This window comes from Dendrobates tinctorius, unplaced genomic scaffold (genome assembly GCF_039654945.1).
Source record: "Dendrobates tinctorius isolate UK_male_01 unplaced genomic scaffold, ASM3965494v1 ptg000008l, whole genome shotgun sequence".
In the NCBI taxonomy this organism is placed as follows: domain Eukaryota; kingdom Metazoa; phylum Chordata; class Amphibia; order Anura; family Dendrobatidae; genus Dendrobates; species Dendrobates tinctorius.
The window spans coordinates 73,815,869-73,841,941 of record NW_027361676.1 but is presented as its reverse complement, the minus strand read 5'-3'; positions in this window follow the sequence as shown (position 1 = coordinate 73,841,941).

Genomic DNA, 26,073 nt, shown 5'->3' with positions numbered 1-26,073 from the left:
CGGTTCAATTTTTTGGTGACATACCGACCAGGTTCTAAGAATACTAAGGCGGATGCCTTGTCCAGATGTTTTCCAGGTGGAGAGCCACGTGAGGATCCGGTGCCTATCCTCCAAAAGGGAGTTGTGGTCTCGGCTCTCACGACAGAGGTTGAGGCAGAGATTGCTGATGCTCAGGAGGAGGTACCGCCGGATCTGCCTCCTAATAAATCGTTTGTGCCACTACACCTACGCTTAAAAGTGTTAGGGGAACATCACGATACTGTCCTGGCGGGTCACCCAGGAGTTAAGGGCACTCTGGAACTTGTATCACGTCGTTTTTGGTGGCCCAAAATCCGGCAGGACGTGGCCTCATATGTGTCAGCCTGTACCACGTGCGCACGGGCCAAGACACCACGCTCCCGTCCTGCTGGCACATTGCATCCTCTCTGTGTGCCCAGTAAGCCATGGACTGAGATTTCCATGGATTTCATTACGGATTTGCCCTCCTCGGCTGGGAACACGGTCATTCTGGTAATAGTTGATCGGTTCTCTAAGATGTCGCATTTCGTTGCTTTGCCATCTTTGCCCAATGCGAAGACCCTTGCTCAGGTATTTATTCGCGAGGTGGTCAGACTTCATGGTTTCCCGTCTGACATTGTATCTGATACACAATTTGTGGCAAAATTTTGGAGAGCTTTTTGTTCACGCCTAGGGATTAAATTTGTAAATTGTTTCATTCATCGGCTTTCCATCCTCAGTCGAATGGGCAGACTGAGCGTATGAACCAAAACCTGGAACAATACTTACGCTGTTTTGTGTCTGACAATCAGGAAGAGTGGTCGGCGTTTCTTCCTCTGGCTGAATTCGCGATAAGCAATCATTATCAGGAATCGTCTGGGGAATCTCCTTTCTTTTGTGTTTATGGTCAACATCCCCAATTCTGTACCTTGCGCCAAGGGAGCTCTGCGGGCGTCCCTGAGGAGGACCAGTTGGGAAGCACAATTGTCATCCGTTTGGAGGAGAGTAAAGCAGCGCTTGCTGAATGTAGGTTCTAGGTATAAATGTGTGGCTGACGGTAGACGTGTGCCTGGTCCGGACCTGTGTGTGGGTGATTGGGTGTGGTTGTCTACAAGGAACATCAAACTCAAAATACCATCACTTAAGTTGGGGCCCAGGTTCATTGGTCCATTTAGGATCTCCGTAATTATCAACCCTGTGGCATTTCGTTTAGAGTTACCTGCCGTATACAAGATACATAATGTGTTTCACAAGGCATTACTTAAGAAAGTCGTGGGTGCTGTTGATGTTTCTCCCGTGCCACCACCTCCCATCTTGGTGGATGGCACGTTGGAGTTTGAGGTGTCCAAGGTGGTTGACTCTCGGGTAGTGCGTCGCACTCTACAGTACCTGGTCCACTGGCGTGGCTATGGTCCTGAGGAGGGACTTGGGTGCCAGCCTCGGACATACATGCGGACCGACTGATTACAGGGTTTCATCGCCGCCATCCAGACAAGCCGGGTCCTCGACATTGTGAGGTTCCTGGGGTCCCTCGTAGAAGGCGGGGTACTGTCATGTCGGACACTGTTCGCACCAGGGTGTCCGGCAGACAGCGGTAATACCACATCCTACCACATGGTTCTCAGTGGCGCTGGTTGGTCTTCCGATCCGGCTTGGATTGGGTTAACCAGGTTGTCATTCTGGCTGAGGGCTTAGCCACTTTATTCTCATTTGCACAAGGAAAGACTAGAAGCAATGGGATGAAGCTGAATGGGAGGAGACACAGATTAGATATTAGAAAAAACTTTTTGACAGTTAGAGTGATCAATGAGTGGAACAGGCTGCCACGAGAAGTGGTGAGTTCTCCTTCAATGGAAGTCTTCAAACAGAGGCTGGACAGACATCTAACTGGGATGATTTAGCGAATCCTGCTTTGAGCAGGGGGTTGGACCAGATGGCCCAGGAGGTCCCTTCCAACTCTACGATTCTATGATTCTATGATTCTATGATTCTGTCTTTAAATTGCCCTGTGTGACTATGGGCGTCGCCGACTATAGCTCTTGCCTTGTGCTAAGTGATACCGGTCTGGAGTGGTGGTCTAAGGAGCATACGGTTGCTGGTGTAGTAGATTCCATTGTTGCCATTTTGCCTCCCTGTGTTGTATTATTTGGTTGCCCTTGCACATTACTGTATTCCCCTGTGTGTACGCGGTGTGGTGCATTTCCGTTATCCCTGTCCATACTTATTTGTGGGGTCTGGTGTTTGGTCTCCTCACTGGGTGGAGGGTGGTGGGTTCAGCTTAGGGCTGGACAGGAGACAAGGACAGGGTGGAGGCCCAGGCAGGCACACCTTCAGTGTAAACCCTGGGTTGAGGGACAGACAGGGTTTCCCCTAGTCTGAGGGTCACCGTAGGGGCCCCAGGGTTTCAGCCTAAAGTTTCCTAGGCTTCCCATGACAGCAGCTCCCCAACACATAGTATAGTGCAGCTCCCCCAACAAACAGTATAGTGCAGCTTCCCCACACACCGTATAGTGCAGCTCACCCACACACACAGTACAGTGCAGCTCCCCCACACACAGCATAGTGCAGCTCCCCCCACACACAGTAAAGTACAGCTCACAACACACAATATAGTGGAGCTCCTCCTCACACACGGTATAGCGCTGTTCCCCCAACACACAGTATAGTGCAGACCCACACACTATAATGCAGCCCACACACACCTCACCTCTCCTCCTTGTTCCCCATGCTGCTCCAGGCTCTTCTCAGGTCTCATCGGCTACACTGCTTAGTCAAAAGCAGAGGGGAATGATGGGAGAAGGAGTGTCATCTGATGCTCTCTCCTCCATCGCTGCTTTCAACTGTATCGGCATCTATAATGCCGATACAGTTGAATGAGCGATGGGGGGCCTATTACGGGCCCCATAGTAGCCACTGGCTGCTGCCTGGTCTGCCTGCCCCTAAAGGTAGGTTCACACAAGCAAATCAAAATATTGTTCATCTTGAAAAATGGGAAAATTTTATTTCTCATTTCCCATTCATGTACAGTCTGTATGTGATCTGTTTTTTTACAGCAGCTTTCAAAGAGAACCTATCAGCACGATATCGCATGTTAAAAAAGTTATCCACTACCATAACTCAGTTCATTTTTATTCATTAATCTTGCTATTATGTGCCAGTAAATGCATCTATACTCTTAGTGCAGATAGCATCACTTGGTGTCTGTCATCTGCAGCTCTGATGTTTACATCCATCACTGCAAGGCTTAATGTGTTCTAATTCTAGAAGTTCCATCATCCATTGCAGTGGCCTGTGAGCTAGCACTTATCATGTCCCCTCCCATTCTCCACCCAGACTCCTGCCTCCTCCATGACTCCTTTTACCCCACCTATGTTTGTTATGCAAATTTTGATGCTTTTCAGGTGTCCATGCCAGTATTCTAAAGCAATAACCTTATACAGATTAGATAAGCCCTTTAATTTTTGAAATGCAGATCACTGCACTTCACTAGCAGAGGTGTCGGCCCCTGCTCTACTGCTGAATCAGTCTGCTCACCTTGGACTGATTGGACCTACATGGGTGTTTTTGATCAGAAGGAGACTTTATCACCTCACAACCCATACGACTACTCTACAGATCTTCTTCCAGGTTCTTTTCCTCCTTGAGGTCGTATCTACCCTCTGTCCCAGGCAGAGACTCGAGCCGTGTACGAATATGTCAAAGAGAACCTAGCCAGGGGATTTATCTGGAAATCATCCTCCCCAGCTGCAGCAGGATTCATATTCGTTAAGAAAAAGGATGGCTCACTCCATCCCTGTATTGACTATAGGGGCTTCAACCAGATAACGATCAAGAATAAGTATCCTCTGCCCCTCATTTCAGTTGTTTGATTGTCTCAGAGGTTCCAGAGTTTTCACTAAACTTGAACTGCGGGAGCATATAACCTGATCCAAATACGCCAGAGGGACAAATGGAATACTGACTTTAACACCCGGGATGGCCATTATGAGTATCACGTAATGCCCTTTGGGCTCTGCAATGCCCCAGCAGTCTTCCAAGAGTTAGTAAACAATGTCTTCCGGGATTTACTTTAATCTTGTGTGGTGGTTTACCTGGACAACATACTGGTGTTCTCTCCCGATCTGATCAATCACAGGAGGGATGTCCTCCAGGTCCTGCAAAGGTTGTGGAAGAACGCCAAGTTTGAGAGGTGCTGAGACCGGTCTGAGGATGAATCCCGACAAAGCATCTGCCTTTCTGAAGTGGCCCCGTCCTGAGGGCCTGAAATCTTCAGCGGTTTCTGGGATTTGCAAATTACTATCGCCAGTTTATTCCACAATTCTTCTCTCGGACCACTCCAATTTCTGCCTTCACCCGTAAAGGTGTTAACTTCAGGGTTAGCACCTTTCCTCCTTAAACCATTCCTTCTCTTCAGCTTTAGTGCTGAATAGACCAGACTGTAATCAAAAATTCTTTTTGGAGGTGGATGCTTCTTCAACTGGGGCTGGTGATATTCTTACTCAGAAGTCTCCTGCTGGATATATGGTGATCTGTCGTTTCTTTTCCAAAGCCTTCTCAGCTTCAGTTAGCAAATGTGACACTAGTCACTTCTCACTACCAAGCTGTGAGGCAGAATGGTCAAACAGTCCAGGGTCAGAAGCCAGGAAAGTACGTCATCATCAAAAGGAAGAGACAAAAGCGTGGTCAGGTAATGTTCCAAGGTCAGAGTACCAGGACGATAATGGATCAAAGATGAAGGGGTTAAACATACGGATGGTCAGAACGAAGTCCAAGGTCAGACAACAACAGATCAAGTATGCAGAACTCAAGGCACAGGAGCACAAATCAAACTAACTGAATGTACGTCTGGCAGAGGTCTGGGAGACACAGCTCAATTAATTAGCATGGAAATCACCTGGATTGATGAACACGTGGAGACAGCCAACGCCTCACAGTCTCAGATTGGATAGTTGAGCTGTCAATCAACACACTGACAGCTCAGAACACCCCTGTACCAGGTTGGATGTCCAAGCTGTCAAAGTACTGACAGCTTCAGCACACCCCTATACCAGATTGGATGGCCAAGCTATCAGTAAAAGCATTCCAGACACTCTGAGGGGTGGAACCATGACAGCAACTACTCGATAGGTGATTAAGAACTGTTGGCGATCAAACTGGCTTTGGAGGAGTGGCGCTTTCTGTTTGAAGTAGCGGTTCATCCAGTAATTATCTACAGTTAGGTCCATATATATTTGGATAGAGACAACATTTTTCTAACTTTGGTTCTAGACATTATCACAATGAATTTTAAACAAAACAATTCAGATGCAGTTGAAGTTCAGACTTTCAGCTTTCATTTGAGGGTATCCACATTAAAATTGGATGAAGGGTTTAGGAATTTCAGCTCCTTAACATGTGCCACACTGTTTTTCCTTAACATGTGCCACACTGTTTTTAAAGGGACCAAAAGTATCTGGACAATTGACTCCAAGGCTATTTCATGGACAGGTGTGGGCAATCCCTTCGTTATGTCATTCTCAATTAAGCAGATAAAAGGCCTGGAGTTGATTTGAGGCGTGGTGCTTGCATTTGGAAGGTTTTGCTGTGAAGGAAACATGGTGGTCAAAGGAGCTCTCCATGCAGGTGAAACAAGCCATCCTTAAGCTGCAAAAACAGACAAAACCCATCTGAGAAATTGAGAAACATTAGGAGTGGCAAAATCTACAGTTTGGTACATCCTGAGAAAGAAAGAATGCACTGGTGAACTCATCAATGCAAAAAGACCTGGGCGCCCACGGAAGACAACAGTGGTGGATGATCGCAGAATAATCTCCATGATGAAGAGAAACCCCTTCACAACAGTCAACCAAGTGAACAACACTCTCCAGGAGGTAGGCGTATCAATATCCAAATCTACCATAAAGAGAAGACTGCATGAAAGTAAATACAGAGGGTTCACTGCAGGGTGCAAGCCACTCATAAGCATCAAGAATAAAAAGGCTAGACTGGACAAAAAACTTTTAAAAAAGCCAGCACAGTTCTGGAAGAACAATCTTTGGACAGATGAAACGAAGATCAACCTCTACCAGAATGATGGAAAGAGAAAAGTATGGCGAAGGCGTAGTACAGCTCATGATCCAAAGCATACCACATCATCTGTAAAACACGGCGGAGGCAGTGTGATGGCTTGGGCATGCATGTCTGCCAGTGGCACTGGGTCACTAGTGTTTATTGATGATGTGACACAGGACAGAAGCAGCCAAATGAATTCTGAGGTATTCAGAGCCATACTGTGTGCTCAGATCCAGCCAAATGCAGCCAAACTGATTGGTCGTCATTTCATACTACAGATGGACAATGACCTAAAACGTAAAGCCAAAGCAACCCAGGAGTTTATTAAAGCAAAGAAGTGGAATATTCTTGAATGGCCAAGTCAGTCACCTGATCTCAGCCCAATTGAGCATGCATTTCACTTGTTAAAGACTAAACTTCAGACCAAAAGGCCCATAAACAAACAGCAGCTGAAAACCACCGCAGTGAAGGCCTGGCAGAGCATCAAAAAGGAGGAAACACAGCATCTGGTGATGTCCATGAGTTCAAGACTTCAGGCCGTCATTGCCAACAAAGGGTTTTCAACCAAGTACTAGAAATGAACATTTTATTTACAATTATTTAATCTTTCCAATTACGTTTGGTCCCTTTAAAAACAGGGTGGCACATGCTAAGGAGCTGAAACTCCTAAACCCTTCACCCAATTTTAATGTGGATACCCCAGTGGCGGATTATAATGAGGTCAATTTGGGCAGTTGCCCCGGGCCCAGTGGGGTTAAGGGGCCCACAGCCCAGGCCAGTAAATTGCCCCATTATAATCCGCCACCGCGCAGGGCCGGATTATAGGCAGGGCAGGCGGGGCTTCAGCCCCGGGGCCCCCACCACAAGAGCTTCTAAGGGGGCCCCCACCACATTCCTGCTGGCTGCTGCAATGGCACTCCATCTTCTCCCCACCTAAAAGTGAGTGACCGTGGGGGCGGCATTATGTGCTCTGCTACCAGCAGCATCTACAAGCAGCGTGAAGTTCGTGAACGCTGATGCTGCTGGTAGCGTGCAAAGGCTTGTGATGAGATCACAGGAGGTAAGGTGTCAGGGCCCCCGATCATGTGACCCCTGTCTCCTCCCCTCCTGTGACCTCATCACAGGTCCTGTGCGCACAGCACAGAGCACTGACAGCAGCCATGTATGTGGAGTGCGGCTCTGCGGGTGGAGGTCAGTGCTGGAGGCTCCATTATTCTCTATGTGGAGTGCGGCTCTGCGGGTGGAGGTCGGTGCTGGAGGCTCCATTATTCTCTATGTGGAGTGCGGCTCTGCGGGTGGAGGTCAGTGCTGGAGGCTCCATTATTCTCTATGTGGAGTGCGGCTCTGTGGGTGGAGGTCGGTGCTGGAGGCTCCATTATTCTCTATGTGGAGTGCGGGTGGAGGTCGGTGCTGGAGGCTCCATTATTCTCTATGTGGAGTGCGGCTCTGCGGGTGGAGGTCGGTGCTGGAGGCCCCATTATTCTCTATGTGGAGTGCGGGTGGAGGTCGGTGCTGGAGGCTCCATTATTCTCTATGTGGAGTGCGGCTCTGCGGGTGGAGGTCAGTGCTGGAGGCTCCATTATTCTCTATGTGGAGTGCGGGTGGAGGTCGGTGCTGGAGGCTCCATTATTCTCTATGTGGAGTGCGGCTCTGCGGGTGGAGGTCAGTGCTGGAGGCTCCATTATTCTCTATGTGGAGTGCGGGTGGAGGTCGGTGCTGGAGGCTCCATTATTCTCTATGTGGAGTGCAGCTCTGCGGGTGGAGGTCGGTGCTGGAGGCTCCATTATTCTCTATGTGGAGTGCGGCTCTGCGGGTGGAGGTCGGTGCTGGAGGCCCCATTATTCTCTATGTGGAGTGTGGCTCTGCGGGTGGAGGTAGGTGCCGGAGACTCCATTATTCTCTATGTGAAGTGTGGCTCTGCGGGTGGAGGTCGGTGCTGGAGGCTCCATTATTCTCTATGTGGAGTGCGGCTCTGCGGGTGGAGGTCGGTGCTGGAGGCCCTATTATTCTCTATGTGGAGTGTGGCTCTGTGGATGGAGGTCGGTGCTGGAGGCTCCATTATTCTCTATGTGGAGTGCGGCTCTGCAGGTGGAGGTCGGTGCTGGAGGCTCCATTATTCTCTATGTGGAGTGTGGCTCTGCGGGTGGAGGTCGGTGCTGGAGGCCCATTATTCTCTATGTGGAGTGCGGCTCTGCGGGTGGAGGTCGGTGCTGGAGGCCCCATTATTCTCTATGTGGAGTGCGGCTCTGCGGGTGGAGGTCGGTGCTGGAGGCTCCATTATTCTCTATGTGGAGTGCGGCTCTGCGGGTGGAGGTCGGTGCTGGAGGCTCCATTATTCTCTATGTGGAGTGCGGCTCTGCGGGTGGAGGTCGGTGCTGGAGGCTCCATTATTCTCTATGTGGAGTGCGGCTCTGCGGGTGGAGGTCGGTGCTGGAGGCTCCATTATTCTCTATGTGGAGTGCGGCTCTGCGGGTGGAGGTTGGTGGCGGTGCTGGAGGCTCCATTATTCTCTATGTTGAGTGCGGCTCTGCGGGTGGAGGTCGGTGCTGGAGGCTCCATTATTCTCTATGTGGAGTGCGGCTCTGCGGGTGGAGGTCGGTGCTGGAGGCTCCATTATTCTCTATGTGGAGTGCGGCTCTGCGGGTGGAGGTCGGTGCTGGAGGCTCCATTATTCTCTATGTGGAGTGCGGCTCTGCGGGTGGAGGTCGGTGCTGGAGGCGCCATTATTCTCTATGTGGAGTGCGGCTCTGCGGGTGGAGGTCGGTGCTGGAGGCTCCATTATTCTCTATGTGGAGTGCGGCTCTGCGGGTGGAGGTCGGTGCTGGAGGCCCCATTATTCTCTATGTGGAGTGCGGCTCTGCGGGTGGAGGTCGGTGCTGGAGGCTCCATTATTCTCTATGTGGAGTGCGGCTCTGCGGGTGGAGGTCGGTGCTGGAGGCTCCATTATTCTCTATGTGGAGTGTGGCTCTGCGGGTGGAGGTCGGTGCTGGAGGCCCCATTATTCTCTATGTAGAGTGTGGCTCTGCGGGTGGAGGTCGGTGCTGGAGGCCCCATTATTCTCTATGTAGAGTGTGGCTCTACGATTCGTGACCCCCGTCACGTGACGAGGGGGGCCCACAGAGTCTGAACTGCCCCGGGCCCTGGCTACCCTTAATCCACCCCTGGGATACCCTCAAATGAAAGCTGAAAGTCTGAACTTCAACTGCATCTGAATTATTTTGTTTAAAATTCATTGTGGTATTGTCTAGAACCAAAATTAGAAAAATGTTCTCTGTCCAAATATATATGGACCTAACTGTATACTGACCATAAGAACTTAGCCTATCTGAAGTCCGCACAGCGGCTAAATCTGCATCAAGACAGGTGGTTCTTCTCCCATTTTGATTTTGTTCTCCACTTCCAGATGGCAGACAAGAACATCAAGGTGAAAATGCTTTCTAGATCCTTTCTGTCTTATGACCAGGAGGAGCCTCAGTGCATCATTGTGTCCCCCAAGATGCACTGTTGTCACAGGTACCATTCAGAAAGATGTTCGTCGCTGAACCAGACAGGACATAGGTTTTTTTAGTGGGGTCACTCATCCAAATTGGCTGTTCATGCCAGACAGAAGAAAATGGCCATTCTCATTTCTCTGTATTATTGGTGGCCATCCCTGAACAAAGATATTGCAGATTTAGTCTCGGCCTGTCTTTCCTGTGTTCAGAATAAGAATCTGAAACAGCTTCTGTCCAGTCGGGTTACTTACACTGCCCATACCGTCAGCTCCCTGGCCGCAAATTACGATAGACTTCATCACCAATCTTCCAGTCTCAGCCATAAGTAACATTATTTGAGTAGTTGTGGATCGCTTCTCAAATATGGCCCACTTTATTCCTTTGTCCGTTCTCGCTTCTACTACTGCTTGCTGAGATGTTCAACCAGCATATCTTTGATCTTCACTGGTTACCTCTCCATATAGTTTCTGATAGCGTCATCCAGTTCACGTCTTTTTTCTGAAGAGCTACCTATAAGCTATTAAATGTAACCCTGGACTTCTCTTGAGCCTACCTTCCCTAGTCCAATTGCCAGGTAGAGTAGGACAACCAGATCCTAACCAACTTCCTGTGGCATTTAGTCAATGCTCATCACAATCATTGGATCGAACTTCCACCTTGGGCCGAATTCCCCGTTAATAACCATGTGAGTGAGTCCTCTACTAAATCTCTGTTTTTATTGTGTATGGTCAACACCACAATATTCCTTTCCCTCTAGCTACGACTTCTGACATCCTTGCAACCAAAGCACTCAACAAGGGCTTCTCTAGAATTAGGAAGAACACCAAGTCCACATTGGTGAAGTCTTTAGAATGGATGAAAAGACACGCAAACAGTAGATGTCTGGACCTGCCTCACTTTCATCCTGGGGGCAAGGTTTGTCTTTCTCCGAAATTTGTACAGCTTAAGCAACCTTATTAATAGTTGGGCCTTTGTTTGATCGGTCCTTTCAAGGTTCTAAAGCAGACAAATGCTGCATCCTGATAGAATCATAGAATCGTAGAGTTGGAAGGGACCTCCTGGGCCATCTGGTCCAACACCCTGCTCAAAGCAGGATTCGCTAAATCATCCCAGACAGATGTCTGTCCAGCCTCTGTTTGAAGACTTGTATTGAAGGAGAACTCACCACCTCTCATGGCAGCCTGTTCCACTCATTGATCTCTCTAACTGTCAAAAAGTTTTTTCTAATATCTTATCTGTGTCTCCTCCCATTCAGTTTCATCCCATTGCTTCTAGTCTTTCTGTGCAAATGAGAATATAGATGATCCTTCTACAATGTGACAGCCCTTGGGATATTTGTAGACAGCTATTAAGTCTCCGCTCAGTCTTCTCTTCTGCAAGCTAAACATTCCCAAATCCTGCAACCTTTCCTCATAAGACAGGGTTTGCAGACCGGTCACCATTCTTGTCGCTCTTTTCTGAACTTGCTCCAGTTTGTTGATGTCTTTTTTAAAATGTGGCTCCCAAAACTGGACACAATATTCCACATGAGGTCTGACCAAAGAGGAGTAGAGGGCAATAATGACTTCACGTGATCTAGACTGTATGCTTTTGCAAGCTCCCACCCTCTTTACGTATCCCCACCTCATCCCACGTATCTTTCCTCAAGTCTGTCATCTTAATTTCTTTCTTCAAGTGCGCGGGTACCACTCCTTTTCCAGTCAGCTCTGAAGATGTCTTCAGGGTAGAGAATATTCTAGCTGCTAAAAGAGTAAGAGGAAAAATCTTTTTTCTAGTGGAATGGAAGGGGTTCTGTCCTGACGAGAGGTTGTAGGAGCCCAAGGAGAATATCCATGCCCCTATCTTCCTGGAAAAATTTCTTGTAGGCTTGAAGAAGAAGGATCATAAAGGGGGGTACTGTAGCACTGATGTACCTGCACGCTTCCCATCCTCCTCTGCCCTGGAAGGGACGCTGACTCACTCACAGCCTGGGCCCTCTTCTGCACTTCCTCTTCCTGCTGCTGCCTCCTGGGGACTTTGAGCGCCTGACAGATCCATGGGCACTGCACTTATGATGCACTTGCTCTCCCGGTCACTTAAAGAGACAGTGCGCTCCATCCTAAAATGTCCCCAGCCAATGGCTCAGAGACAATATTTAAGTCACCTCTACCTTTGGGAGGTGCCTGAGTAATGTAGTCACTCTGCTTGTTTGCATGCTTGCTAGTTCTCAGGTCCCTTGTCAAGTATATCTTCCATAACCTGCCTGTGCTTGCCTATATACCTGCACCTGCATAAACATGTACCTGCCTGTGCTTGCTGTTCCTGCCTGCTCCTGCCGTGACTGCCTGTATCAGCCGTACCTGCCAGCACCTGCCGTGCCTGCCTATAAACCAGCCGTACTTGTCTGCACCTTCCATGCCTACCTGTATACCAGCCATACCTGCCATGATAGTTTGTACACCAGCCTTATCTGCCTGCACTGGCCTTGTCTTCCAGTGTACCTGCCGTGCCTGATTTTACCAGCTGAGCATTCCCATTCCTGGCCGTTCCAGCTTCCTGCCCCTATGAGGGTCAGCTGCCGTGTGTCCGAGATCCATCTTGGAATAGCACCTGGTCTCCATCAGGAGCCAAGTCTAACCACACCTTCAGGGGCTCTAGCTAACAGTCAGGAGTTTTCCTACTTACACCCCTCAAGTCTCTCAGTGCACGGCACAGTGGTTCAAACACCATTCACGTTACAGAGCCCTAACCAAAGCTTCCAATTTCATATCCTTTTCAAACAAGCGTTTGCAACGTCAAGTCAAAGCCATCAACAGTAGCACACAAAACCTCAGAAGGATTTTGTAGGAGAAATCTGGCATGCATGAAAAATGTATAAAGTGACCTGATCCCAGTGGGCTTCAAACAGAGGACAGTGTGGCACTGTTCCAGCTGGCAATATTAGTACTGATAAGGGTATGGCAAGTTTAATTGTGTCATTTCCTGCATGTCCAAGCATGTAATGTAATAGTGATTGCTCTTTTTTTTTTAAATACTGACTCAATGTGAATGGACTTCACAACACATTTTGGATTGGTGTGAATAGAACACCTCTATTTTCCTATTGATTGTTCCAACGATAACTACCGTATGTAGTCACTACTAGATTCAGCAATGTCATGTTCACCTTTCAGATCTGTTTTGTCACCTAAAATAATACGACAAAACAATAATTTTCTCCAACATCTGCACTGGCAAAAGAAGATTTCCCAATGCATTTTTCACCTACATTGCATACACTGTCAGGTTCTATTTCAGCCTGCAGCTTGTTCACAATGTAAAAGAGTTTATAAGCCTACGCTAACTATTAAAGCCATAAAAAACCTGCCACCCTCAATAATATTGATTTACCTTTGTACTCATTAGTGTTGTTAGTATGCTGCTAAGTCATTATGTACATTAATTGGATTTCCAAGAAAATGCTCGTTTGAGCACCACATACACTTAGAATTCAGTTTTTCTTATTACAAAAAATTATTTCCTGTATAATAGCTCGCATATACAGCAAAATTAAAAAGAGAGAAAAACCACCTCCTCCAACCCTTAGGCTAAGTTCACACATATTGTTTTTGCACTCATTTTCATTGCTTACAAAGGTGAAAATGTAAGGGGTTGGTGGTTTTACCCCTTTAAACCCTCATATTATTATACATGTATATAATTGTACTGATGTTTCGTAATTCCGTGTTACATGTGTAAACTCAATGTTATTGCACTATGTCTATTGCAGGGACAGTGCAGTCTGGGTTGTGGCCACTAGATGGGGGCATAGAGGTCACTACTGTAGAGTTACCATTATAAGAGTTAACTATAGGAGGAGTTAGTTGGGGAGTAGTCGGGAAGGTCTTGCTGTATCTAGTCAGTCAGGGGCCTGACCCCGTAGTTCTCAGGTGGGCTATATGCCAGAGCTACCTAACTACCCCATAACGTTAAACGGTATTCCCAGCCATCCACGGGGGGAACTTAGAGAAGGACAAGGTACAGTAGAACCAGCAGTAGAGAGGAAAAGAAGGAAGTAAAGGTAGATTGAAGGTCACTGTAAAAGTGTATGGGCAGGTGGCTCCAGTATGTGGTGGATAGCCTTGTGGGCTGGATCTCTGTTGTCTGAGTCGAAGCAGATGGGAGAACGCTCTACCGCGGTGACGTTCCACCGGGAGGACACTGATTTGTCGCCTGAGACACTCCGTCCTGCGGAAACACTTAGAGACGCAAGCAACAGGGAAGAGAAAGATGAAGTAATGTGCCGTATTTACTGTGATGAAAATGCTGGATACTACGTGGATGTGCTGTGTCCTGAAGTAAATATGTTCAGTTAAGAGTTGCCCTGTACTGTGTCTCTATTCTTTGGGATCCAGGACCAGCTTCAAGTCAGCGCAGCAAAGAAGACGATGACAGCACCGTGAGTACCAAATGTAACATGCAAGAGGAAAGGTACCGTTTTCCTGTAGAGGGAGACCAGGGTATACAATGCCCGGCAACCTCTGCCACGACTACCGCCCTGGGCGACATTTACAAAAAAACGCTGCATAAATGCTGAAAGAATTGACATGCTTGTTCTTTAAAAAATGCAGCAGTTTTCCATTTCAATAATGAAAAAAAGGAATAAGGAATCGTGTGCATGAGATTTCTGAATTTTTTTCCAATTTGGAAGCAGTGGGACTCCTCGATTGGTGAAGCCTGTACGGGCAAGGCCTATTGAAAAGTGAAAGGACGGATTGCAATAAACCCTGGAATACACATAGAGGATGGCCGCAGAAAACAATGTATCCCCATTTGAAAGCAGTAGGACTCCTAGATTAGTAAAGTGCACTATGTGCAAGAGATGTGAAAAACTAGAACGAAGCACTGAAATAGTCCCTGGAAGAGATGTAGAGGAGGTCTTCAGAAAACATTTTTTTTAGTATTTGGAAGGCGTGGGACTCCTAGACTTGTAAAGTCTTTATATCTTTAGGCCATGAGTCATCATGGTAACTACATCATGCTACTTTTGTCACTTTCACACCAGTGTCAGTCTGCTATACAAAAATGGTTGGAGCTGGGAGGAGCCAGACTGGGACAGAGCGTGGCAAACCCTGTTTTGCAAATTAATTAAAAGTGGCGGCGTTCTTTACCCCAGAAACGTTACTTCAATCTCTGACTGTAAGTTATATTTCTAGCAAGGCGAGCAGAAATGCAAGCCACTGATAAGTCATGCCTAAGGCTGGTTTTACACTTGCCGTGCTTTTGCTGGCCGTTTTTGCGGCCCCAAAGCATTTCTATGTGGCCACAAACACGGGCCACAAAAATTAGTAGGAGGGCCATGCTCCGTGTGGCCGTGAGGGTCGTATTTGCGGCCGTGAAAAAATATCGAGCTTGCTCGATATTTTTCACAGCTTACGGACACGGCCGCAATGCATTCCAATGGTACCGCAAAAACAACGTTAGCTTGTTTTTGCAGTACACCGTATTTTCGGATCGCTGTTTTTTCCTGCTATTTTTTATAACACGGAAAAACCTGTTATCCGAGAAGGGTTTTTGCGGGAGACCGCAAAAATCACGGCAATATGGCCCGCAAAAACGACCCGTAAAAACGGGCCCCAAAAAACCCGGCATGTGTAAAAGTAGCCTTATTGATTAAGTGGCACGTGCCTTTTAATAAATTAAGCACAAACTATTCCTGTACCCCTCAATAAATCAAGCGTATGAAATTGGGGCCTTAGTGTTAGGCATTCAGAGCGCCGTTGTCACTGCATAAAGTACAAAACTTCGCAGTCTCCGTAGGATATGTTCACAAGTAGCATTTTTGCTCCAATTTTTCATGCAGCCAAAACTTGCTCTCTTAGGGCTCATACTCACTGGTGCGAAAATCGGATTGCACTCTGACCAATATTTTTCAATGGGTGACATCTCATTTGCGATTTTTTTCTCAGCCGAAATCGGACTGAGAAACAAATCGCAGCATGCTGCGATTTTCAGGTGAAAATCGCCAATGCAAGTCAATGGGTGCGATAAAAAATCTGACAGCACTTGGACCATGCCACTGCTGTCCGATTGATACGCACCGGTGTCCTTTGAAAAAAGCCGACAATTCATATGCAGCTACTGTACCGTCACACTGACATGTTAGAATAGAATAGATAGTATAGATATATACACATAGAATACAGATATATACCGGTATGTGTGTGTCACTGAAATGTATATATGTATTTATATTAGATAGATAGATAGATAAGCCGGCAATTCATACGTGGCTAGATAGTAAAATCACACTGACATGTTCTAATACAAAAGATATACTACATGTATTGTATACGTGAATATATATATATGTGAGTGAGACATCTACGTGCATACATCTACTCTATCTATTCTATCATATTCTCTTCATTAGTGTATGCAGCATCTGCCGGCTTTTACTATATCTATCCATCTATCTATCTATCTACACACACATATATATATACACAGTCATATGTTAAAGTTTGGGCACCCCTATTAATGTTAACCTTTTTTCTTTATAACAATTTTGGTTTTTGCAACAGCTATTTCAGTTTCATATACCTAATAACTGATGGACTCAGTTATATTTCTGGATTCAAATGAGGTTTATTGTACTAACAGAAAATGTGCAATCTGCATTTTAACAAAATTTGACTGGTGCAAAAGTATGGGCACCTCAACATAAAAGTGACATTAATATTTCGTAGATCCTCCTTTTGCCAAAATAACAGCCTCTAGTCGCTTCCTGTAGCTATTAATGAGTTCCTGGATGAAGGTATTTGTGACCATTCCTGTTTACAAAACAATTCCAGTTCAGTTAAGTTTGATGGTCACCGAACATGGACAGCCCGCTTCAAATCATCCCACAGATGTTCAATGATATTCAGGTCTGGGGACTGGGATGGCCATTCCAGAACATTGTAATTGTTCCTCTGCATGAATGCCTGAGTAGATTTGAAGCAGTGTTTTGGATCATTGTCTTGCTGAAATATCCATCTCCTGCGTAACTTCAACTTCGTCACTGATTCTTGCACATTATTGTCAAGAATCTGCTGATAGTGAGTTGAATCCATGCGACCCTCAACTTTAACAAGATTCCCGGTGCCAGCATTGGCCACACAGCCCCAAAGCATGATGGAACCTCCACCAAATTTTACTGTGCGTAGCAAGTGTTTTTCTTGGAATGCTGTGTTTTTTAGCCTCCATGCATAACGCCTTTTTGTATGACCAAACAACTCAATCTTTGTTTCATCAGTCCACAGGACCTTCTTCTAAAATGTAACTGGCTTGTCCAAATGTGCTTTTGCAGACCTCAGGCGACTCTGTTTGTGGCGTGCTTGCAGAAACGGCTTCTTTCGCATCACTCTCCCATACAGCTTCTCCTTGTGCAAAGTGCGCTGTATTGTTGGCCGATGCACAGTGACACCATCTGCAGCAAGATGATGCTGCCGGTCTTTGGAGGTGGTCTGTGGATTGTCCTTGACTGTTCTCACCATTCTTCTTCTCTGCCTTTCTGATATTTTTCTTGGCCTGCCACTTCTGGGCTTAACAAGAACTGTACCTGTGTTCTTCCATTTCCTTACTATGTTCCTCACAGTGGAAACTGACAGGTTAAATCTCTGAGACAACTTTTTGTATCCTTCCCCTGAAAAGCTATGTTGAATAATCTTTGTTTTCAGATCATTTGAGAGTTGTTTTGAGGAGCCCAAGATGCCACTCTTCATAGGAGAATCAAATAGGAGAACTACTTGCAAGTGGCCACCTTAAATACCTTTTCTCATGATTTGATACACCTGGCTATGAAGTGCAAAGCTCAATGAGGTTACAAAACCAATTTAGTGCTTCAGGAAGTCAGTAAAAGGTAGTTAGGAGTGTTCAAATCAAGAAAATGATAAGGGTGGCCATACTTTTGCACCGGTCAAATTTTGTTTAAATGTAGATTGCACATTTTCTGTTAGTACAAAAAAACCTCATTTGAATCCAGAAATATAACTGAGTCCATCAGTTATTAGATATATGAAACTGAAATAGCTGTTGCAAAAACCAAAATTGTTATAAAGAAAAAAGGTTAACATCAATAGGGGTGCCCAAACATTAACATATGACTGTATGTGTGTGTGTTTTGAAGATTCTTTTGTTTTAAAACGATGTGTACAGTTTTTTTTACAATGCTATTTTAACATGAGTTTTTACATGGAGAGAACTGCTCTATGTAAAACCTCATGTTAAAATCGCATTGCATACGATGTCATACGCATGTTATATGGAAAAATCACACTGAAATCGGATTACACTCGCATGACCCTCGCATGACAATCGCATAGAATCGGTCCGTTTTTTCCATCCAGAAAACGGACCATTTTTTTTCTCACAAATGGGGATGAGCCCTTAGCAGTTTAATGGCATTTTCACACCTTTTTTGTTGCATTTTTTCAGAGATTTTTAGGCGCTAATTACATATGTGCTTTTGTCTGCAGTACACAACTTACTTGTATGACCAAAAACACTTCTAAAACACCACAAAAACGCTGTTGCACTTTTGCAGCACTTTTTCACTTCCTCATTGCACTCTGTAGGTGTAAAAAAAATGCGGAAAAAACTCTGAAAGAAATTACTTGCTGCAGATTTCAAAAACTCTGCAGTTCTCGAATTCAAGCAAAATTTAAAAAAAACAGTGTGCATGAGATGTTTGAAATCTCAGCCTTTAGCAGTTTTTAATTTGCAAAAATGCTACATGTGAACATAGTCTTAAATTTTACATCCACCTGCATTAGCAAAAAAACTATTAAAATTTTAATTTTAACAACAAAAATCCTGATTTTGTTAATACAGCTCTCTTATAAACCTTTTGTAGCAGATGACACAACAGACACTAAAGGGGGTTTTACACTAAGCGATATCGCTAGCAATATCGCTAAAACGTCACTGGTTTTGTGACGTTATAGCGATATTGCTAGCGATATCGCTATGTGTGATACTTACCAGCAACCGGCTACCCCGCTGTCCATCGCTGATCGCGCGAGAATGTCCGGCTCCATTTCTCGTCAGCTTCCTGCTGTGACGACGAGCGACGCTGGAGGCGGGCGGGAGGACGCAGGATCGCTGTGTGTGAATGGTAAGTATCGTGCGCTGCGTCGCTGCTGCATCGCTGTGAGGTCTTTCTGTATGAAAGCTCACTAGTGATCATTTAGCGATGCACCAGCGATCCTGACCGGGTCGGATCGCTGGTCGGATCGCTGGTGCATCGCTAAATGTAAAAGGGCCTTAACCCTATATAGTGATTCTGTAATAATACTCCCAGCAGATGTTATATTTTGCTGTTAAAATTTGCCAGTGCTTGCTTTAGCAATCAAGGACTATGATTCCAACCCTATTAGCATCTAACTACAGGAGTAAAAGTCTCGTTAACGACTTGTACTTAATTATACTTTTCTCTTAATTTTAATTAGATGAGATAAAAGCTAAAACCATAATTGGGTATAAAGACCTGCTAGACGATATAACAAATCACCACGTTCCTGTGTACAGCAGCCTATCACATCTATTATTTATAGTAAAAGATTTAAGAAACACTAGCTGAAGAGCCCGGCGTTGCCCAGGCATAGTAACCAACTGTGGTTAGTTATAACAAATTATAATGAATATATTGCACATAAAAACCGTGCATCTAATCCTATCCTGTGTGATACTGACTGCTGAGCCGTGTATCTAATCCTATTCTGTGTGATACTGTCTGCTGAGCCGTGTATCTAATACTATTCTGTGTGATACTGTGTGCTGAGCAGTGTATCTAATCCTATCCTGTGTGATACTGTCTGCTGAGCCGTGTGCCTAATCCTATCCTGTGTGATACTGACTGCTGAGCTGTGTATCTAATCCTATCCTGTGTGATACTGACTGCTGAGCTGTGTATCTAATTCTATCCTGTGTGATACTGCCTGCTGAGCCATGTGTCTAATCCTCTCCTGTATGATACTGACTGCTGAGCTGTGTATCTAATTCATTTACTGAGCTGTGTATCTAATCCTATCCTGTGTGATACTGACTGCTGAGCTGTGTATCTAATCCTATCCTGTGTGATACTGCCTGCTGAGCCGTGTATCTAATCCTATCCTGTGTGATACTGCCTGCTGAGCCGTGTATCTAATCCTATCCTGTGTGATACTGCCTGCTGAGCCGTGTATCTAATCCTATCCTGTGTGATACTGGGCTCCCCCTGCAGTCTGTGTCAGAGGGTGGTCTGTGTTGGCACGGTAATAAATTGTTATTTCCAGCTTTACAGAAGGGCGATAACACCATAGAAATAAGAATAATAGGCCTCAGTTACCACAACTGTCTACAAAGAAAACTGTTGCTGATAGCAACCAATCACAGCTCATTTTTCATCTTTTAAACAGCTCTGGGACAGCGTGGTGAGTTTTGAGTGGCGACTTTTGTGTTTCGACTTTTATGTGGCGAGGTTGGTGTATGTGTGGTGAAATGTGTGCTGAGGGTGGTGTATGTGTTGAAGCACGTGGTAGTGTGTGGCGCATTTTGTGTGTGTGTTCATATCCCCGTGTGTGGTGAGTATCCCATGTCAGGGCCCCACCTTAGCAACTGTACGGTATATACTGTTTGGCGCCATCGCTCTCATTCTTTAAGTCCCCCCTGTTCACGTCAGGCAGCTGTCAATTTGCCTCCAATACTTTTCTTTTCACTTTTTCCTCATTATGTAGATAGGGGCAAAATTGTTTGGTGAATTGGAACGCGCGGGGTTAAAATTTCACCTCACAACATAGCCTATGACACTCTCGGGGTCCAGTCGTGTGACTTTGCAAAATTTTGTGGCTGTAGCTGCGACGGTGCGGATGCCAATCCCGTACATACACACATACATACACACCCACATTGAGCTTTATATATTAGATTTCCAGCCAGATGATGCAGCTTGTAGGTTCGAATCTCGTCCATCTAAATGCTACTGTATCAAGGTGAACTCCAAAGGGACATACTGTACACACGTGCCTGTACTAACCCAGATGCCACGTAACAAGCAAGAAATACAAAGTAGAACCAAACCAGAGAACATAACAGCAATGAGTTAATCACGTTCTAATCCTCTTAAGCTGCAGAATATTGATAGGAATTAAAGTTCTTCCTGCCTTGAAGCCAAAGTTATGACATCTGAAAACTATGTCTACAGGGCGGACACCGTCATCAAAGGACCTCTGTACAAGAAGAATATATGGATCCCTAGCTCTCTAATACCTCACGATAGAATGCACCTTTGTGTATCTGTTACTCAACTCTCCTGTATCTCGCACCAGGCACTGCATACCCCTCCTGCGGCCATCTCCAGCTGTTCATTGATGCATCAGGTTACCATGGCAACCTGATATCATGCCCCTTGCAGACTGAAACAGGAGACAAGACACCTCCTGTGTAGTGATGAGAGCAAGTGCTGATTACTTGAGTTTGCCTAGGGTGCTCGTGTGGGCTTCGAGTATTGCGGGTGCTTGAGTGACATGTTCTAGTCCCCGTGTCCGCTTGTTTCACAGCTGTTAGACAGCCACAAAACATGACAGGATTGCTGTATATGTCAGGCAATCCTTGCATGCTTTTGTGGCTAACAGCCATGAAATATGCAGACGCAGGGACTCAAACGTGTCACGAGAGCACCCACGATACTCTGTGGATACCCGAGCACTCTAGGCAAATTCAAGTAATGAGCACTTACGCTCATCACTACTCCTGTGTATTCAGGTAGCTGTTGTCTATGCCGCTGGCATGGACTGACTCTCCTCCTGGACCTTGTTATAAATCCAACACTGCTATACTGGACTCTGTGACAAACCCAGCTTTACTACACTGCTGATCAGCTCTACTATAGTGGACTATTTAACAAAACCAGCTGTACTATAGCACTGACCATCTTTACTATACTGAAGTCTGATAAACGCTCCTCTTCTATACTGCTAAACTGCTCTGCTCTGTGACAAACGCAACCCTATACTGCTGGTCAGCTCTGCTCAGTTCTACTGCACTTTGTAAAAAAAATCTCCGGTCTCCTATTTCGCTGAGTCAACTGTACCGTAATTGTGCCAGTACTGCATGACAAACTAAGGTCTGTTACTGCGAAAAGTCAACCCAGCTCATCATTGAACATTGCAAACTCAACTCTGCTACTTAGCTGAATCAATTCATCATAGCTGATCCAGTCCTATTTTAGAACCTCCTTCAAAGTACTTGTTCTCACCCACGAAGCTCTCCACAATGCAGCACCCCCTACATCTCCTCCCTTATTTTTGTCTATCGGCCTAACCGACCGCTGCGCTCTGCAAACGACTTTCGACTAACCTCTGCACTAATCCGTACCTCCAATTCCCGACTCCAAGACTTCTCCCGCGCTGCGCCAATCCTCTGCAATGCTCTACCCCAACAAATTAGGACTATCCACAAGTTGCATAGTTTTAGACGCTCCCTCAAAACACATTTGTTCAGAGCGGCCTATCACGTTAACTAATCAGTCATTCTATGTGTGCGTGTGTAGCCCATTTACTATCTCCATCCATGCCTCACTACCTCAAAATGGCTGGACCATCATTGTAATACATCACTGTAAATACACACCTGTACTTTGTATCTCCCCCACCTCATTGTAGATTGTAAGCTCTCACGAGCAGGGTCGTCTTATTTTGCTTTAATTATTGTATTGCTAACGTTGTTACTTAGGACTTGTGTTTTGTAACGGTTAAACTCTAAAGCGCTGCGGAATATGTTGGCGCTATATAAATAAAGATTATTATAATTATTATTTTTACTAGATGGTGGCCCAATTCTATCGCATCGGGTATTCTAGAGTCTCTGTTAAAATAAAAAATAGTTATATACTCACCTTCCGACAGCCCCCAGACTTTTTCTCTCCTCTCCACGCTCCCGGCATCTTCCGGTTCCAGTAATGCTTTGCACGAAACACCGCTGTTGACGTCGCACTCTTGCGAGAGTGACGTCATCTTCAGCCCTTCTCGCTAAGCATTACTGGAACGGGAAGATTCCGGGCGTATGGTAAGAGGAGGGACAGAGTCCGGGGGCCGTCAGAAGGTGAGTATGTAACTATTTTTTATTTTAACAGAGACTCTAAAATACCCGATGCGATAGAATCGGGCCACCATCTAGTGTATTATACTCCTGTTACACCCGGAGCTACTGTCACTGTTCTGCTGTTGCCTAATGTATTGTACTCCAGTTACAGCCAGAGCTGCAGTCACTGTTCTGCTGTTATCTAATGTATTGTACTCCAGTTACTCTCAGAGCTGCAGTCACTGTTCTGCTTTTACCTAATGTATTGTAGTCCAGTTACACGCAGAGCTACAGTCACCAGTCTGCTCTTACCTAATGTATTATACTCCTGTTACAGCCAGAGCTGCAGTCACTGTTCAGATCTTAACAAATATATTGTACTCAAGTTACACCGAGAGCTGCAGTCACTGTTCGGCTGTTACCTAATGTATTGTACTCCAGTTACACCCAGATCTGCAGTCACTGTTCTCCTGTTACCTAATGTACTACTGTTACACCCAGAGCTGCAGTCACTGTTCTGCTGTTACCTAATGTAGTCTACTCCAGTTACACCCAGATCTGCAGTCACTGTTCTGCTGTTACCTAATGTACTCCTGTTACAGCCAGAGCTGCAGTCACTGTTCAGATCTTATCTAATGTACTGTACTTCAGTTACAACCAGAGCTGCAATCACTTTTCTGCTGTTACCTAATGTATTGTACGCAAGTTACACCCAGAGCTGCAGTCACTGTTCTGCTGTTACCTAATGTACTCCTGTTACACCCAGAGCTGCAGTCTCTGTTCTACTGCTACCTAATGTATTGTACTCCAGTTACACCGAGCTCTGCAGTCACTGTTCTGCTGTTACCTAATGTATTGTATATGTACAGGACTGTGCCTGTGTAATGAGCGACACAGCAGTGATGCCTTTAATGGCTGTAATGTGCCTGTACAATAAGCAATGCGGCCATGTTGCCGCGACGACTAAGTGACTGTCGCTGATTGGTCACGGCCTAACTGCAGCGACCAATCAGTGATGCAGGATTTCGGTTACAGACAGACATGATAAGACAATTATATATATAGATTATTGTTACCTCCTGTGTTACTTTAGCCTGCTACATAGGCTCCTCTGTTGTGAGTTCATTTTCCCCTTCACCATTGAGGTCTGATGAACTCCCTCTTCTGGTGAAGGAAGGTAGTGAGGCTGATTACCAAGCACCTGTGCAGGATGATGATGACTGGGTGACTGGAATTACTGACTGGATATAAGGCAGCCGACGCCCTTCTGCCTTGCGGGTGATTTCTCTGAGGGATTCTAGGAGACCAGTCTTATTCCTGCTCCTCAAAAGCTAAGTTTTCTGCTCTGCTTTTTGCATTAGTGTTTTGGTTTTGTTTTGCCTTGTTTTTCTGGATTTCTGCCATTCCCTGCTGGGGTGAGCTGAATTCCTTTTTGCTCTGTCTTCAGAAAATACCTGAGTACTGATATAGTCTTTTTCAGGGCTTTTTTCCCTATCAGTCTGTTAGCTTTTGTTTTGATAGGGTTTTGGCAGATTGCAGACAGCAGCTTTTCTATCCTGTCCTATTTAGTTAGCTTTGGCCCCATCATTTGCTCAGTCTATCTTTCTATCTGTGTGAGTGTTTTTTCTTCTTGCTTCACCGTCATTATATGTTGGGGGGCTGCCTATTGCTTTGGGGTCTGCTCTGGGGCAGTTTAGATTTCCCTTTCTGTCTTTAGGCTATATAATTCTCCGGCTGTGATCGAGGGGTCTAGGGCACCGTAGGAACCCCCCACGGCTACTGCTAGTTGTTGTTGATAGGTTCAGGGGTCTGCAATCCGAAAGCTGCCAACTTCTCTGGTTTTCTGGACTTAGCTAGTATTTCTGTTTTTGCCTCCTACGGTGACTCATTCATAACAGAATCACCCACCATACCGCAGATCCTAGGGTACTCAATAGCAGGAAAGAACTGTAAAAAAAAGTGTGTATATTTTTTCCTCTATATCTCTGAGGCCGTAGGGGGAATTTTTTTTCTCTCAATGGAGATAAAGCAATTGTCTGATCGTGTGGAGCAGCTCGCTGTGGAAGTGCGGGGAATTTCCGCCTACCTTGCTCATTCACATGCTGCTGAACCAAAGATCCCTACACCTGATGTGGTTTTTGGGGATCGGTCTAAATTTTTGAATTTCAAAAATAATTGTAAATTATTTTTGCCTTGAAGCCTAAGGCCTCTTTCACACTTCAGTTTTTTGCCATCAGTCAAAATCCGCCAAAATTTGAAAATGGCGGATCCGCAAAAAAATGTATAAAACGGATGCAAGCTGATGGGACGGATCCGTTTTTTTAAGGATCCGCCATACCGATTTTACTGCGGATCCTCAACAAAACGGATCCGTTCTATCCCTTGGCATCCGTTTTGTACATCCGTTGGATCCGTTTTCTTGCGGATCCGTTTTTCCACACCTCCAAAATGGGATGCTCCCAAATATGATTTGCTCTTGGAAAATGCTCTCAAATGTGATTGGATACTGGAAACTAGGGAGAAATATATCTAGGGTGTTGTGATACAATTTCTTTGAAAGGTTTTAGAGCTAGTGGCAGCGATGGAAGGAGTTAGTGCGAGTCTGGAAGGAGTTATTGCGAGTATTGACAGCTTCTGTCTGGAATTGGATCTTCACTTGAATCGGTTGGCAATTATTGCTCTCGAGAGGGAGAAAAGAAGATTGCGAATCCTGCGTATGAGGAGATGGCGCCAGTGGATTCATCCCATTAATGCGCAGAGGTTCACCCGTGGCGTTTTTTTCCACATTGTACCTGGAATTGAGGGATAATCCGGACAAGTTCTTTAACTATGTGCGCATGAGGCTGGAATTCTTTGAGATATTGGTGGATCGTGTTGGAGAACAAATCCGGAGAAGGGACACACAAATGCGGTTTTCTAGATCACCGGCGGAGCGTTTGATGGTGACCCTTCGGTAAGTTATCTACCTTTTAAACAGTTTCAGATTCTGCAGGCTTTTATTGTTATGTTATGGCTTGTAGTTTGTATTAATTTTACTTTTTTTCCATTTTAGATTTCTGGCAACTGGAGAATCCTTCACCTCCCTTCATTTCCAGTTCCGGATTGGGATTTCCACTATTGCTGGAATTGTACAACAGACCTGCCGGGCATTATGGGATTCTCTACAGGAGGAATACATTCCAGAGCCAACACAGGAGAGGTGGCTGGAGATTGCAGAGAAGTTTCAAGAAATCTGCCAGTTTCCAAACTGCATCGGTGCCGTGGATGGAAAGCATATCAGGATTGTGAAACCTATGGGATCTGGTTCACAGTTTTACAACTATAAGAAATACTTTTCTATTGTGCTGATGGCCATTTCGGATGCAAACTGCAAATTCATTGCCGTGGACATTGGTGCATACGGTCGTTCTAATGACTCTCAGGTCTTCAAGATTTCCACCATGGGCCGTCGCTTGTATGGAGACAATTTTAA